Source organism: Petaurus breviceps, unplaced genomic scaffold, assembly GCF_028583685.1.
Source record: "Petaurus breviceps papuanus isolate PSGF00001 unplaced genomic scaffold, PetGlider_PUasm1.0 189, whole genome shotgun sequence".
NCBI lineage: Eukaryota > Metazoa > Chordata > Mammalia > Diprotodontia > Petauridae > Petaurus > Petaurus breviceps.
This window is the reverse complement of record NW_027185809.1, coordinates 8,678,804-8,693,041: the sequence shown is the minus strand read 5'-3', so window position 1 is coordinate 8,693,041 and position 14,238 is coordinate 8,678,804. Positions and strand designations below refer to the sequence as shown.

Genomic DNA, 14,238 nt, shown 5'->3' with positions numbered 1-14,238 from the left:
TTTGAAAACTTCTGTAAATTGATGCAGAATGAAATGAGTCAGGAGAACAAGTTATAGAATTGCAACAATGCTGTGAATACAAACAACTTTGAAAGCTTTAAGAACCATAAGCAATAAAATGACCATCCATGGTTAAAAATCAATGAAAAAATATCTCCTGTCAGAGAAGTAACAAATTTAGGTTTCAGAATTTTATATATAAACATATATGTATATATTGCCATGGGAATTTTTTATTCCTTCTTATTAGTTTTTATTATTCAAGATTCAGAGCCATTCCTCTTGCAACATTTTATTTACTAAAAGTCTGTCTTCTATTAATATTAAACTCTTCTTACCAAAACCTGACTCCTGTAATAATAATGTTAAGAGAAGACTGTTTGACATTCCTTTGATAAAAGTCAAAGGGGAATTTGAGCTACCTAAAGTGATTTAATTGTTTATTTCCCATAGCCAACTATTTAAGGAATGATTTCCCTGACTCCAGTATTCATGGTTATCTTGGTAACATGTAAATCTTCCCTCTCAATCAGCCTGTTTGTGAATCCCCTATATGGCATGTAATCTGCAACCTAAATTAGTTTATATTTAAAATCTGTTTAACTAGGTTTGTTTATGTGTGAGACTATGGCTGTTTCTTTGTTCAATTTTTATAACATTGAATGAAGCATGGGATTATGACTATATCCTTTCTTTAACTTTTATGGCCTAAGAGGACTGTATAAGATTGCTATATGTAAAACAATTATTTATATGTCACTCTGATATAATTTTGCCAAAAGAAGTCTTGTTAGAATCCTAATCTTTACTCAGATTTCATTTTGTCTGAGAGCTGAACCTCTTCTTAAACATACTAATAAAAACCTAGGTTTTTCTTACTTCTATAATTTCTGCATTGGGGTAGGTAAATTTCAGAGCAGTTACCTACTACATAACCTCAGAAAGAAGACATTTCTTCCATAAATATGCAATATATACAATATACATACATGTATATATGCACATATACATACTAACTTATATACAAATGTATTCAGATATGTGTGTATGTGTGTGTATACACACACATACACACATATACATACACCTATACACACATATGAGGGAAATTTCCCAGAAATATTAATGAGCCAATGAGGAAATTTGTTTTACCCCACTCTATATGTTTGTTGTAAGGAATTTGTTTTTCTTTTCTCTTTTTTTCCAAAGGGTGAGAGGATAGGAGGGAGAAAAAAATCCATTTCTCTTCATTAATTTTTTTTAAATAGAGAGGTTGTAGGGAAGGGTGGTGCTATAGATGCAGAATGTTGCCTGCACTTTCTGACGAGATCACTGTGTATTGGTAGTTCTGCTTAACTGTATTGTTAGTTCTGCTTAAGTCTTTTACTTTGTTACAAGAACCTTTTCTTGTAACAAAGGTTATATAAGGTTATAGGGAGTAACCTATAAATATTTGTAATATAAAAGTAAAGCATTAATTTTTTTTAAAAAAGAGAATGAATGACTTGTTCAGAGCCAGATTATACTATATCATAGAAAGGACTCAAACATAGCTCTCCTGACTTCCAACCTTCCACCACATTATATGACTATTAGGATATTTGGGGGGGGGGGGTTATTGAACCTATAGGTCAGTACCTATTCTGCAAACTAATAAAATCAAAGAGTTGGAAGGGAAGACTGTGACTTGTTCAGGGTCACACAGTCAGTACGTGTCAGAGATGGGGCTTGAAGCCAGATCTTCTGGTCTCCAAGGCCCACTCTCCACCCACTAAGCATGCTACCTTCAGAAATAATTAAGGGATTTTCATTATTCCTACTTGGCCAGAGTCTCATACTACTCTTAAGAAATTTTTCCAGGGAGCCTGGATCACTTACCAAGGACCACCCAGAAAATCTCTACCAAATAAAGGCAAACTGTTTTCATTTCATGGTCTACACAGATTTGAGTAGTATATACCACACTAATGGGCAATAATCACATGTCTTAAGAAAACCCAGAGCTCCCTAAGGTGACAATGAGGGTCTTTGTCTCCCAGTTCTGTGCTTTCTCTCTAACATAAAGTTTCTTTCCTCCCTTCTCTCAAGGGATAAGATTTCCAACTCACATTGTTATGAATGTCAATTGTGTAGCTTTAATCATCCCAGAAATATTAATAATTGCCTTTTATCTTTACACCCATAATCACAGTTTAGGATCTCTAGACAAGAGATTCACATACTATTACACACACACACACAGAGGCAGGCTGTTTTTGTCTTTTTTTTTTTTTTGTCTTTTCCTTCTTCAAAGATGATTGAAGAAGTTCTAAATTAGCCATCCATTTCTCTTTTCTATTCAGTGGGAGCTGAATGTCCTGGATGCATCCAATTGTTTTCAGTGTCTGCAACTAGGCTACTAAAAAGACCAAATATAATCTAATACAAGCATTTATTAAAAGCATACTGTTTGCAAGGCACTGTATTTCCTGTACACCAGAGATGCAAAGACAAACCTAAAACAATTCCTGACCTCTGGTATCTTGCATTCTACAAAGAGGAATACAACATGGTAACAGGTAACTATATATATACCTGATAATTTGAGGAGGAGCAAGGGGAAGAAACAGACTTCCAATAGGAAATCACACATAAACTGAGTCTTTAAGGAAACTGAGGATTCAAAGAGGTGGAGATGAGGAAGACCTATTAAAAAACATTCAGTGGCAATGATGGCATCGAGGTTAGGGAACAGCAGAGAAGCCTCTTTGGCTGGAATGTACAGTACATCAAAAGAAATGTGAAATAATCTTGGAAAGTGGGATAGAGACAAATGTGAAGCATGGTGTTTTACACTAGAGGCAATTGGGATTCACTGATGGTTCTGTAGCAGTTTCATGGTGTGCTGTTGGATTGTCTTAAAGAATTCAGAATCAGACCGCCTCTAATCCAAGTGCAGGCATTTATTAAGGATTGAGGCCCCTCCGAAGCATGCTAGGTTCCAAGAGGAACCAGCAACTTCAGTGAAAGCAAGATGGATTTTTAGAGGATAAAGATGCAATTACATAACAGAAATTATGACTATTAAAAAGGCAGGATGGATTTGTTAAAGGATTAGGGAATAGGGGAGGGCTTCCTTCTATGGTTCAGTGGTCAGACATCCTGCTTTCTGATTGACTAGCTACTGTGGTCCTGTCTGGTCAAAATGGATACTTAGGTATTGTGATCCTATTTTGGGTTAAATGGGTGATGCTATTGTGGTTGAGTACGAGGACCCAGCTGTTCAAATTTGTGATTTGGATTCAAGGGCAGTGGCTAGCTAGGTGCAATGGCTGTATTGAGTCTGGGGGCAGCTTTATTAGCATTCCATCAATTCTTGAATAGGATAGTGTTAGAAGCCACAGACTTTGCTTCCTATCCTTCTGCTACGTGAACGGTGGTCTAGGTTTGCCAAAAGCCATGGGCCAAAGCTTTGTCAGTAATTTCCAGGACCTCATAGATTATCAATTAGCTGATAAATTCCCTATTTTAGCCCAGGGGTCTAAAGGATTGGCAAAGGAAGAGGGAGCGGAGAAGGGAGGGAGGAATAAGGGAGGAGAAGGGAGGGAGTTTTCTCCCGCTACCAGCCTGCTTACAATTCAAATAATTGATTCCTTACTCTTTCAAATTAGACCATCAAAGGCCACTATTAATATGCAAATGCTCAGTAGGAAGGATGCCCCAGTAGTACCTACTGTTCAAATGGCATCTGCTGTCTGAGGTTTTTCCTACCCCTTCCCAGCTACCAGCACTTCCTCCTAAAAAAAATTACCTTGCATTTATCTGGAATCTATGTATATACATCTAATTACATGTAAGTTGTGTCCCCTGGGAGAATGTAAGCTACTTGAGAACAGGGACTGCCTTACATGGAGAAAGAAGAAAAACCCAAGTACTATGAATTTTAGGGGAAAATCTCCCAAGATAAAGAAACCTCTGAGGCTAAAGAGAGTGCCATGGGGTTGTGCCAATAGAAACTCTGGGGCTCTATTTTATTCTTCTCTCCTCCTTGTAGGCAACAATGGGATGAACCAGACAATCTTGAAATAGACCTCCATTATCTTTTTTTTTTTTTTTTTGCCTTTTGGAGGGCAATTGGGGTTAAGTAACTTGCCCAAGGTTACACAGCTAGTGTTTTTGTGTGGGTGTTGTGTCTGAGGCCAGAACCGAACTCGGGTCCTCCTGACTCCAGGGCTGGCGCTTTACTCACTGCAACACCTAGCTGCCCCTGGGCCTCCATTATTTTAAAGATCACCAACCAAAAAGAAATGAACCTGATCTTTTATCAACCTCTGTGATTCTAAGGCTTTACTACTTCCCCTCATTTCCTGTCTTTCTGGAATGCCTGTCTCTGGTTGGATGAGAGACTAAAAAGCTAAAAACACCCAACTTGTGCCCTAAGGAACTGGAGCTCCTACCAACCAAAGCAGTCTTCCTTTGTGAACTAATATAATGCTTTTACTTCCAGTTTGGGTACAGTCTTTATCTGACACCTCTCCTCCATCCCACCCTCTGCAGTTTTGCATACCTGATTGTAAGTGAGATTTTTCCTTGGGCTCTCAAGGAAATCAGGTTGGTTCATAACCACATCTATGGCGTACCACCATTACACATTTGATACTCAGCAGTATCCAGCAAGATAGGTTCTTAATAAATGCTTGTTTTTTTGATGATCAAACTCTATATCTTTCCCAGAATCTAATGCAGAGGACACAGTAGGTGTCTAATGTTTGTTGAATTAAAGTTAAGTGAAGCAATTATGGAAAAAGTTTCATCAACATGGTGCACCTTTGTGAACATCACTGAACTCATAGCTAGAATGGTTTGCTGCTCCTGACTTATAGTGACCCACTTAGCCTTGACTTCTGGTACACTTCCTCATTTCCTACTTTTAAAGACCAAAACAAATGCCAACTTCTCCATGCAGTTGTTCCTGATGTCGTAAGGCTTTTTATTGAATGATTGTGTAATACTGTATACTATAATTACTAGTAGGGTGAGCTAGGTAGTACAGTGGATAGAGTGCTTGGCCTGGAGTCAGGAATACTCATCTCCTCTCTGAGTTCAAATCTGACCTCCGACATTTATTAGCTGTGTGACCCTGGGCAAGTCATTTAATGCTGTTTGCGCCCATTTTCTCATCTGTAAAATGAACTGGAGAAGGAAATGGAAAGTACTCCAGTATCTTTGCCAAGAAAACCCTACCAAGAGGCAGACCCAACTAACTGACCAAAAAGAATAATAATAAGTAATTACTAATGTAAGAGAGGCAGGGAGTTGACTGACTCCAGGCCTAGTGCCTAGCCAGGTTGCCTCATTCATCTGTCAGCTCTCAAGGGGGAGGGGGAAGAATTTCACCATGCTCATGGACCTTTTCAGCACCTAGCAAAGAAGCAGGTACGTGTGACCAGTCTACATTCCCCTTCCTACTGACAGCAACGGCCGTGGATCTGGGGAAAGATTAGCTGCCATGGACTCGCCTGCCTTCTGTCAAGAGCCTGGCCTGAGCTGTAGTACACGAGCACTAGGAAGGGTCAGAAGATCGAGATTCAAATGTTTCTGCTACTTCCTACCTATGTCACCTTTGGAAAATTAATTTTCAATTAACTGGCAACTTAATTTTTCTGGGCTTCAGTTTTCTTACTTGTAAAATAAAGAGCGGTGAATCAAATTGTCCCTAAGTTCTCCTCTGTCTTTAAATTCTAGGATGATGGCAGCTAAGCTCCTTGAAGCTAGGAATTGTTTCACTCCTTGCATTTGAATTGCCAGTATTGAACATAGTGTCTGGCACATAATAGGCACCTAATGAATACTGGTTGCACTGATTGATTTACTTATTGATCTAACAGGAAAGCCAAGAATCCCTGAGCCAAACATATGTGACCTCAATATTATCCAACAGACTGCACCACTGAGTTTGGTTTCCAACACTGCTGACCTTCTGTGGCCATAAAGGAGGCCTGGGAGAGGAACCTAGTCTTCCTCTCATGAGGAGGTCTGGCTGCTGGTCTAGTCAGAGAGGATGGGAGGGATTGCTTCTTTTTCTTGGTGAGCCCTCAGCCTTTCTACACAAAAAGAGTCAACCCACACAAAGCTGTCTGGGATTTGTTTACTTCCGAAAGAGAAAAGCCTGTGTCCCCTTGAGAGGAGACTCTGAATCAAGTGAAAAAACACATGGCCAGCATCAGAGGACAGACTCCCACTGACCACTTAGTCTTCTGGTTCAAGTCCAAAAGGAAATACCAAAGCAAAGAAAAAAAACAAAAACAAAGAACCCCTAAGAGATAGAAGAGAAAGGCAAACAACATGACATGTTGGTATGGTAGAAAGAATAATTATTTGGAAGCGCCAGCTGCATCATTTTCTAGGTGACCTTGGGCAAGGCATTTCTTCTCTGTAGGCCTCAGTTTCTTCACATATAAAACGAAGGTGTTGAATTAGATCATCTCTAATGTACCTGCCAATTCTGTCCTAAGCTATATTTATAATTTCACTGAGGGGTAAGCTGGTGAAGAATTACTCTAACCAGGCTAGGTATGAACTTTCTACCCCTTTCTCCAAAAAGCTAGCAACTCCCCCTCGAAAATTAAACATGAACTAATGGAAAGGACGCCACCTATTAAATTTGGGGAATGATTTCAATAGTGCCCTGGCTCTTGAACTTCTAGTAGTTTCACCAGCTGGTTGTGTCCATGTGATTTTTATATTACCTATATGATATTTGAGGTAGTGTCATGGAAAATGTTCTAATAATTCAGTCATATTTCTGTGCCTTGTACACGCTGTTCCCCAGGTATGGAATATATTCCCTCTTTACCTTTGCCTCTTAGAATACTTGCTTTCCTTCAAAATTACAACTCAGATGTTTCCTTTTACCTGAATCTTTTCCTGATATCCAGCTCTCTTGTGTACCTTGAATCTTCCTCCAAAAAGTCATCTTGCTTTTAATGTGTATATTTGATGTATCTACTTATATGTGTACATATGCCTAGAATGGTACTTGGCATATACTGGATGCATAAGAAATACTAGCCAATTGATTGGTATGAGAACATTGTGGATTTCTGAGATGTAGTTACACTGAAGGTCATGAGAGTTGAGAAGACTGATGAACAGGGAAGTGAGATTGTTAAAGGGAATATCAACAAATATACTTGATTCTCTGAGTATGAGAAAAGGTATAGGAATAAAGACAAAAACTAAGAAACATTATTGAACTCCATGGGAAAAAAAAGGAGAGAGAAGGATATGAAAGCTGCTGATTTATGGGCAGCTACAGGGCACAGGGATAGAGTGCTGGGCTGGAGTCATGAAGACTCAACTTCCTGAGTTCAAATCTAGCCTCAAACATTTCCTAGCTTTGTGACCCTGGGCAAATCATTTAACCCTGTTTGTCTCCATTGCTCATCTGTAAAATGAGCTGGAGAAGGAAATGGCAAACCGCTCCAGTATCTTTGCCAAGAAGACCCCATAACAGGGTCATGGAGAGTTGGACTAGACTGAAACAATTGAGCGAAACAAGTGCTTAATAAAAGCTTGTTGACTTGCAACCTATGTTGTGCCTGCTATTTTCAATGTCATCAAACATGGTAGATCTATTAAGGTAATTTATTTCTCTTATCTGTTTCCTTTAAGATTTAAGATTCTCAAACCAAAAGATAAATACATTTTAGTAAATTTTATTAAGCATATTGTCAGGAAGCCATCATTCCTATATTTTAAGCCATGGTCCGGGAATAGAAATCCTGTTCTTAGGTACTGTTTTCCGATCCAGGAGTTCACTTCCCAAATCCTCCTTTGTGATTTGTGTCCCCAGTGTATAATTTGTAGTAATGATGAGAACATCTCCTCTATCCACAGGGTCTTCAGTGGTTTTACTTGTTTATTTGGGGTTTTTCGCCTGGAACGTTTTAGCGATGCTTTTCCGGTTCCTTCTACTGGTAGCATTTGTCCTCAAGTGAATCACTCAGAACAGGTAAGTGACACCAGGTCTGACAAGTCTCCGGAGACTATGACCTTCCAGACATGTGCCCTGGGCAGATGGGTGACCTCTCCATTGTTTATATCAGTTTCAATGAGCAGCCCCTCAGGGCCACACAACAGCAAGTAGTCACCAACCATGAGTGCTTATCTCTTTTTCCTCTGACCACAGCAACAGAATCTCTCCCCTGATGGTACCTGTAAATCTGCCTTATCATTCCTTGAAGAACAAGAATCCACTTCCTCTTCAGATAGTCTAGCTTCTCTTCTTTATGAGAAGACCATCATACAAATTAAATATGTAGAGATCTTCTTTCCATTCCATCTCTGTCACATTTTTCTCACCATTCAATGCCCTAAAAGATCTTGAGAGTCTATTCTGCTATTCAGAACACTTTTCTTTTTTGTTCCCTTCAGGAAGCCTCTCTTCTATTCTCTCAAGGAACATAATGTTGCCCTTTTTATAAAGGAGTAGAGAGAGATGTGTTCCTCTAAGAGGAGACAGTGTCGTGGAGTGAATAGGATACTGGACTTGGAGCTGGAAAGAGCTATGTTCAAATCTTGTCCTTGATACCTTATAGACAACATTAACTAGCACTTTAATAATGTTTTAAGGTTTTCAAAGTACTTGAAATATATTATCTCATTTGTAACTGTGAGATTCTGGGTTAGTTACTTAATCTCTTTGAAACTCAGTTTCCTCATGATGAAAATGAAGGGGTTGGACTGGATAGTCTCCAACATGACTTCCAGCTCTAAATCTATGATCCTCTAAGACAGGTCTGCACAACCTGTGACCCACAGACAAGTCGAAGGATTTGGGGAGGCCCAGATTTTCTTCTACATTTTTCATGGGTCGCCCAAAATTGTTTGGCGGGTCACAGGCTGTGTAGGCTTGTTCTAAGGCCCACTTGAAGTTTGTATATACATAGGTGTTATTTGATCCTGGAAGAAATACAAATATTACATACTCTCTCCAATACACTGGGAATTTCTCCTTGTGCTTATATACTTCATTGGGGTCCTCTTCTTTTTTTAGGTAGTCAATAAACATTTATTAAGCACTTACTGTGTGCCAGGCACTGTAAAGAAAAACAAAAGACAGTCTCTGCTCACTAGAAGCTCATGATAATAGGGGAGAAAACACATAAACAATTATATGCGGTCAAGTTATCTGCTTACAGGATTAAAAAAGATGATCAATAGAGGAAATTCATTAAAATTAAGAGTAATTAGAAAAGACATTGTGCTGAAGGTGAGATTTTGGCTTGCATTTGAAGAAATCCAGGAAGCCAACAAGCAGAGATGAGGAAGAATGTTCCAGAAATGGGAGACAGACAGTGAGAACGCCAAGAGTCTGAGATAGACTGACATGCATATCCATGCATATATACATCCACAGATGCATACAAAATATATGCATCCCCATATATATGATTAATGTGAAATAATCTCAGAGCAATGGCACTAGCAATAAGTGGAACCAGAAAAGGTTCTTCCAGGAGATAGGATTGTTAATTGAGACTTGAAGTAAAACAGGAGGTGGAAAAAAAGAAAAGAGATAGTTCCAGGCATTGGAGATAGCTGGTACAAATGCCCAGAGATAGAATTTCCTGTCAATAGCAAGAGTATTACAACAGAAGGGAAATGTTCCAATTCTCCAAAAGGGAAATAGCTTAGCGAGCTTAATTTTGCTTACAAAATTATAGAGTATGTTATTAATGGATGAGTAGCAGCAAGGTAGCAATGTGGCAAAGTAGCTGGCCTCCAACATAATAAATAATAATAAATAACTAAATAATAGCTGCACAACCACAGACAAATCATTTAATGTTCAAATGTTCTGGGCAGCTAAGACTAAAAATTTAAGAGAAGGTACCAATTTTCATTGGTAGAGCCAGTTTCTTTCCCTTCAAGTTCCCTATACCAAAGAAATTAAAGTTCCAATCCTTTATCAATGATATAATTTATGAATACTCTGAAAGGGAAACTTTGGGGAGAGAGTTGATCACTAGAAGTAAGCAAGGCTTCATCAAGAACAAGCCATTCCAGGTTAATCTCATTTCCTTTTTGATAATGGGACTCTATTATGTGGTCGGGGTATGTGATGGTCATAAAATATTTGTTTCAGGAAATTATTTGACAGTCACATATCCCTTTCATCCAAATGGAGAAATATGGGTTAAATAATAGCACAATTAAAATGGATTTGGAAATGTTTTGATGACAAAATCCCCAAAAGAGTCATTAGAGAATTCAACTTTGAAAAGAACTTTCTAGCTGAACATCCCAGGAATTTTCCTTTGGATATGTGTCGTTCTTATGAATGAAATTCCAAAAAGCAAGTTGTGAAAATTGAAGTTGAATTTGGAACTCAGAAGCTTGTGGAACTGAATGTTGTAAACTAAAAGTAAACAAATAAATTAATTAAATTTTTAAAAGCAAGGGAAAAAAATGAAGTTGACAGGGAGGTAGAAAGTACAATAAATATATTTGTTGACAGAATTAAGATTAAAAAGACCTTGATATGCTAGAAGTGATCAGTAAGTCAATACATTTTCATTAAGAGCTTTGTATGTGAAGCTATGCCAAGTGCTGGGTGTACCAAGAAAGGCAAAATCTCAGAAATGCAACTCCAAAGACAACTCCAAAAGACTCATGATGGAAAGAGATATCCACATCCAGAGAAAGAACTGCCGGGTCTGAATGCAGATGGAAGCAAACTACTTGCCCTCTCTCTTTTTTGTTTTGTTTTGTTCCCTCTTTCTCTTTGTCCACTCCATTAGTTATAATCCTTCTTTACAACTTGACTAATGTTTAATGTGAAGGTATTTTGAACCTATATCAGATTGCATACTGCCATGCAGAGGGTGGGGGAGAAAATTTGGAACTCAAAAAATTGTGGAACTGAACGTTGTAAACTAAAAGCAAATAAATACATTTAAAAGATGAAAAAGGCAAAAAAAACCTGTCCTTTATATCATTTCAATTCAATGCAATAAAATTCAATATACAATTATTAAGTGCCTAACATGTGCTAGACACTGTATTAAATGCTTTAGAATACAAATAAGAAAAAGAAAGATAACCTTTTCCCTCAAGGAGCTTGCAATCTAGTAAGGGGAAGATGAGAAATTGGAAAGGTGATGGGCAAGGGAGGGGGAACTCCAGGGATATCTTGTTCCATGGTGTTGAAACCAAGCATCGCTTCAGGTAGAAGCTTATATTCGGCAGGGCAGATGGGACTACTCACAGACTGGTGTTTGTCCTTCATTCTCGAAGACAACCTTGACATCAGGAAGATGATGCTATGACCTGCAAGTGAATTGAATTAAAAATTGGCTTTAAGTGAGGGAGGGCTGTGCAAGGTCACCAATATGTTAATAATATACTGGGGTTTAATGTATAATGTTTTCTTGACTTGGCTTACTTCATTCTATCAGTTCATGCAGATCTTTCCATGCTTTTCTGTATTCATCACATACATCATTTCTTGTAGTATAATAGTATTCAATTACATTCACAAACTGCAATTTATTTACTCATTCCCCCATTCAATGGGCATTTCCTTTGTTTCCAATTTATTACTACCACAAAAAAAAATGCTGCTATAAATATTTAGTATATATGGAGACCTTTTTATCAACAGTCTCCTTCAGGTATAAGCTTCATAATAGAATTTCTGGGTCAAAGAGCATGGACATTTAAATCACTTTATTTGCATAATCAAATAACTTCCCAAAATGTTTGTACTGATTCACAGCTCCACCAACAATGTACTAGTGCCTACCCTCCCATACCCCTGGCCCTGTAAACATTGATTATGCCCATTCTTTATCATCTTTAACAATTTTCAGAGTATGAAATCAAACCTCAAAGCTGTTTTGATTCATATTTCTTTCATTGGTAATTTGGAGTATACTTCATAAAGTTGTCAATAGTTTGCAATTCTTCTTCTGAGAACTGTTTGCTCATATCTTTTTACTTTTTATCTATTGGAGAATGACTCATGCTTCCTGACTTAATGCCAAGACAAGGGACAGTATGTTAATTACATACCAATTCATCTTCCCAAGTTCAAATCTGGCCTCAGACACTTACCAGTTGTGTGACGCTGGGCAAGTCACTTAATCCTGTTCACCTCCATTTCCTCACCTATAAAATGAACTGAGAAGGAAAGAGCAAACCAGTCCGGTATCTTTGCCAAGAAAAGCCCCAAATGAGGACACAAAGAGTCAGACATGGCTGAAAACAACTGAATACCAACAGTAACAATGAAGTACTGAGGGAAAGCGATATCGTTCACGTATTTGAATAGCTGTCAAGCAGGGAAGGAATTAGCTGCCTTCTGATTGACCCCAGAAGACACAAACAGGAGCAAAGGATGAAATTGAAGGGAGGAAAACTTAGACTTCCTGTAAGAAAAATGGGTTGTGAGTGAACTAAATCCTTCCTAAGGTGTCTTTCATTTCTAAATCCTACAAATGGTCTCTGAGGTGTGTAACTCTCGACTAATTAAGGCATGTCCAAGAAGCTCCAATAGCTCCCTCTTGTCTCTTAGGATAAAATGCAAAGTCTTCTATTTGACCTTGAAAATGTTCTGAAATCTAACTCTAGCCACTCTGCCTTTCAGAACTGATTTAACATTTCTTTCCAGGAATTCTATATTCCAGTTAACCAGACCTACTTGTTTGTACAAGAAATATGCCCTCATCTCTCATTCAGTACATTTGCACATGCTCTCCTCCATGCTGCAAGACTCTTCATCTCTGCCTTGTAACTTCCCCAGCTTAGTTGCTCCCTGGGGGCCATCTCCAGTTGTCCTGATCTATATCTTGCCACTGGTCACAGATGGCTCCAGGGGAGAAGATGAGGCTGGTGACTTTGCACAGTCCTTCCTCAATTAAATTAAATCCACTTGCGAGTCATGCCATCATCTTCCTGATGTCATGGTCCTCTTTGAGGACCTCCCTCCCCTCCTTTCCCCTCCCCTCCCCTCCCCTTCCCTTCCCAAGGGAGTAAGTACCATGCCCTTACCTGTGGATGATCTGCCCAAGGAATGCAAATTTTGATGGCTGAAACATAGCAATATATCTTGTCATTTACTGGCTGGATTTCTTTCTTAAAGACCATGCCTTAAATCCAGGGCAATCTCCATTCATCCTGATCTATTTCTTGCCACTGGATCCAGAGGCCTCCAGAGGAGAAAGTGAGGCTGGTGACCTTGTACAGTCCTCCCTCATGTAATCGAATTCACGTGCAAGTCATGGCATCCTGTTCCTGATGTCACAGTCCTCTGCAAGAACAAAGGATAAACAACGATTGCTCCCTACATGAAGTCTGTTCTGAATCTTGTCAGTTGCTCCCCCCACCCCCAACATTACCAAAACAAAATTATTCTGCATCTACTTTTTATGCATTTTGCATTTATTTTTCCTGAAACAACATGAATATAAGCTCTTTTACTTCCATCTTGTCTCCCTGTCCCACTTATCCCCCTTGCCTAACACAGTGCCTGGCACACAGAAGGCATTAAATGAATAAATCCCAAACCAGATCACAGGTTGACAGTACTCTTTCTTCTGTATGACTTCTTTTCAAACCTCTCTTACAAATAATGTCAGTGATGTAGAGATCCACCCTCTAGAATCACTTCACAGCCTTAAACACATAAGCAATAACTTCTAAATAGACAAGCACATTTGACACTCCTATAATTCATGGTCAAGACCCTGTGAATGACTTCTGTTTCAACAATGCTACTGACTATGGCTGTTGTAAGCCTGGGATCTGGCCACCTGTGTGCAATCCCAATGCAACTGATATGCATCTGCTAACTAGTGAATTCAGTAAAAAAAAAAAATAATGACTAACTCACGCTTCAAATGTGATTCTGGCTCCCTCTTATGCCAAAGATAAAGATCTTCTTTAAAGGAATAGTTCTATATCTGCACTGTCTGACTCATCAGCCAACTTTGTTCTGGGACAACATGTTTCAAAGGAAAGGAAATCATCCAGTCAGAATACACATAGCTTCCCCAAGGGGTACACAAAATGTGAAGAAAACCTTCCCAGACCTCATCTTTGAATGTGCTTTATGCTGCATTGGACTAACAGGGTGGAAAATCGGTATTTCCCAGAATCATTTGTCTTGGCATTAAGTCAGGAAGCATGAGCCATTCCCCAATAGATAAAAAGTCAGAGAATATGAACAAACAGTTCTCAAAAGAAGAATTGCAA

The 14,238-nt window shown here is 38.7% G+C and overlaps 1 long non-coding RNA gene across 1 annotated transcript; it reads right to left on the bottom strand.

Moving 5' to 3' along the window:
* Positions 1–7,681: 7,681 nt before the first annotated feature.
* Positions 7,682–13,759, bottom strand: LOC138164239 (uncharacterized). Its single transcript, XR_011169014.1, has 5 exons — positions 13,552–13,759; positions 13,036–13,294; positions 12,100–12,165; positions 11,252–11,313; positions 7,682–9,080 (listed from the first exon to the last, which is right to left on the bottom strand). It is a non-coding gene; the product is annotated as an uncharacterized lncRNA (long non-coding RNA).
* Between the last annotated feature and the right edge of the window lie 479 nt (positions 13,760–14,238).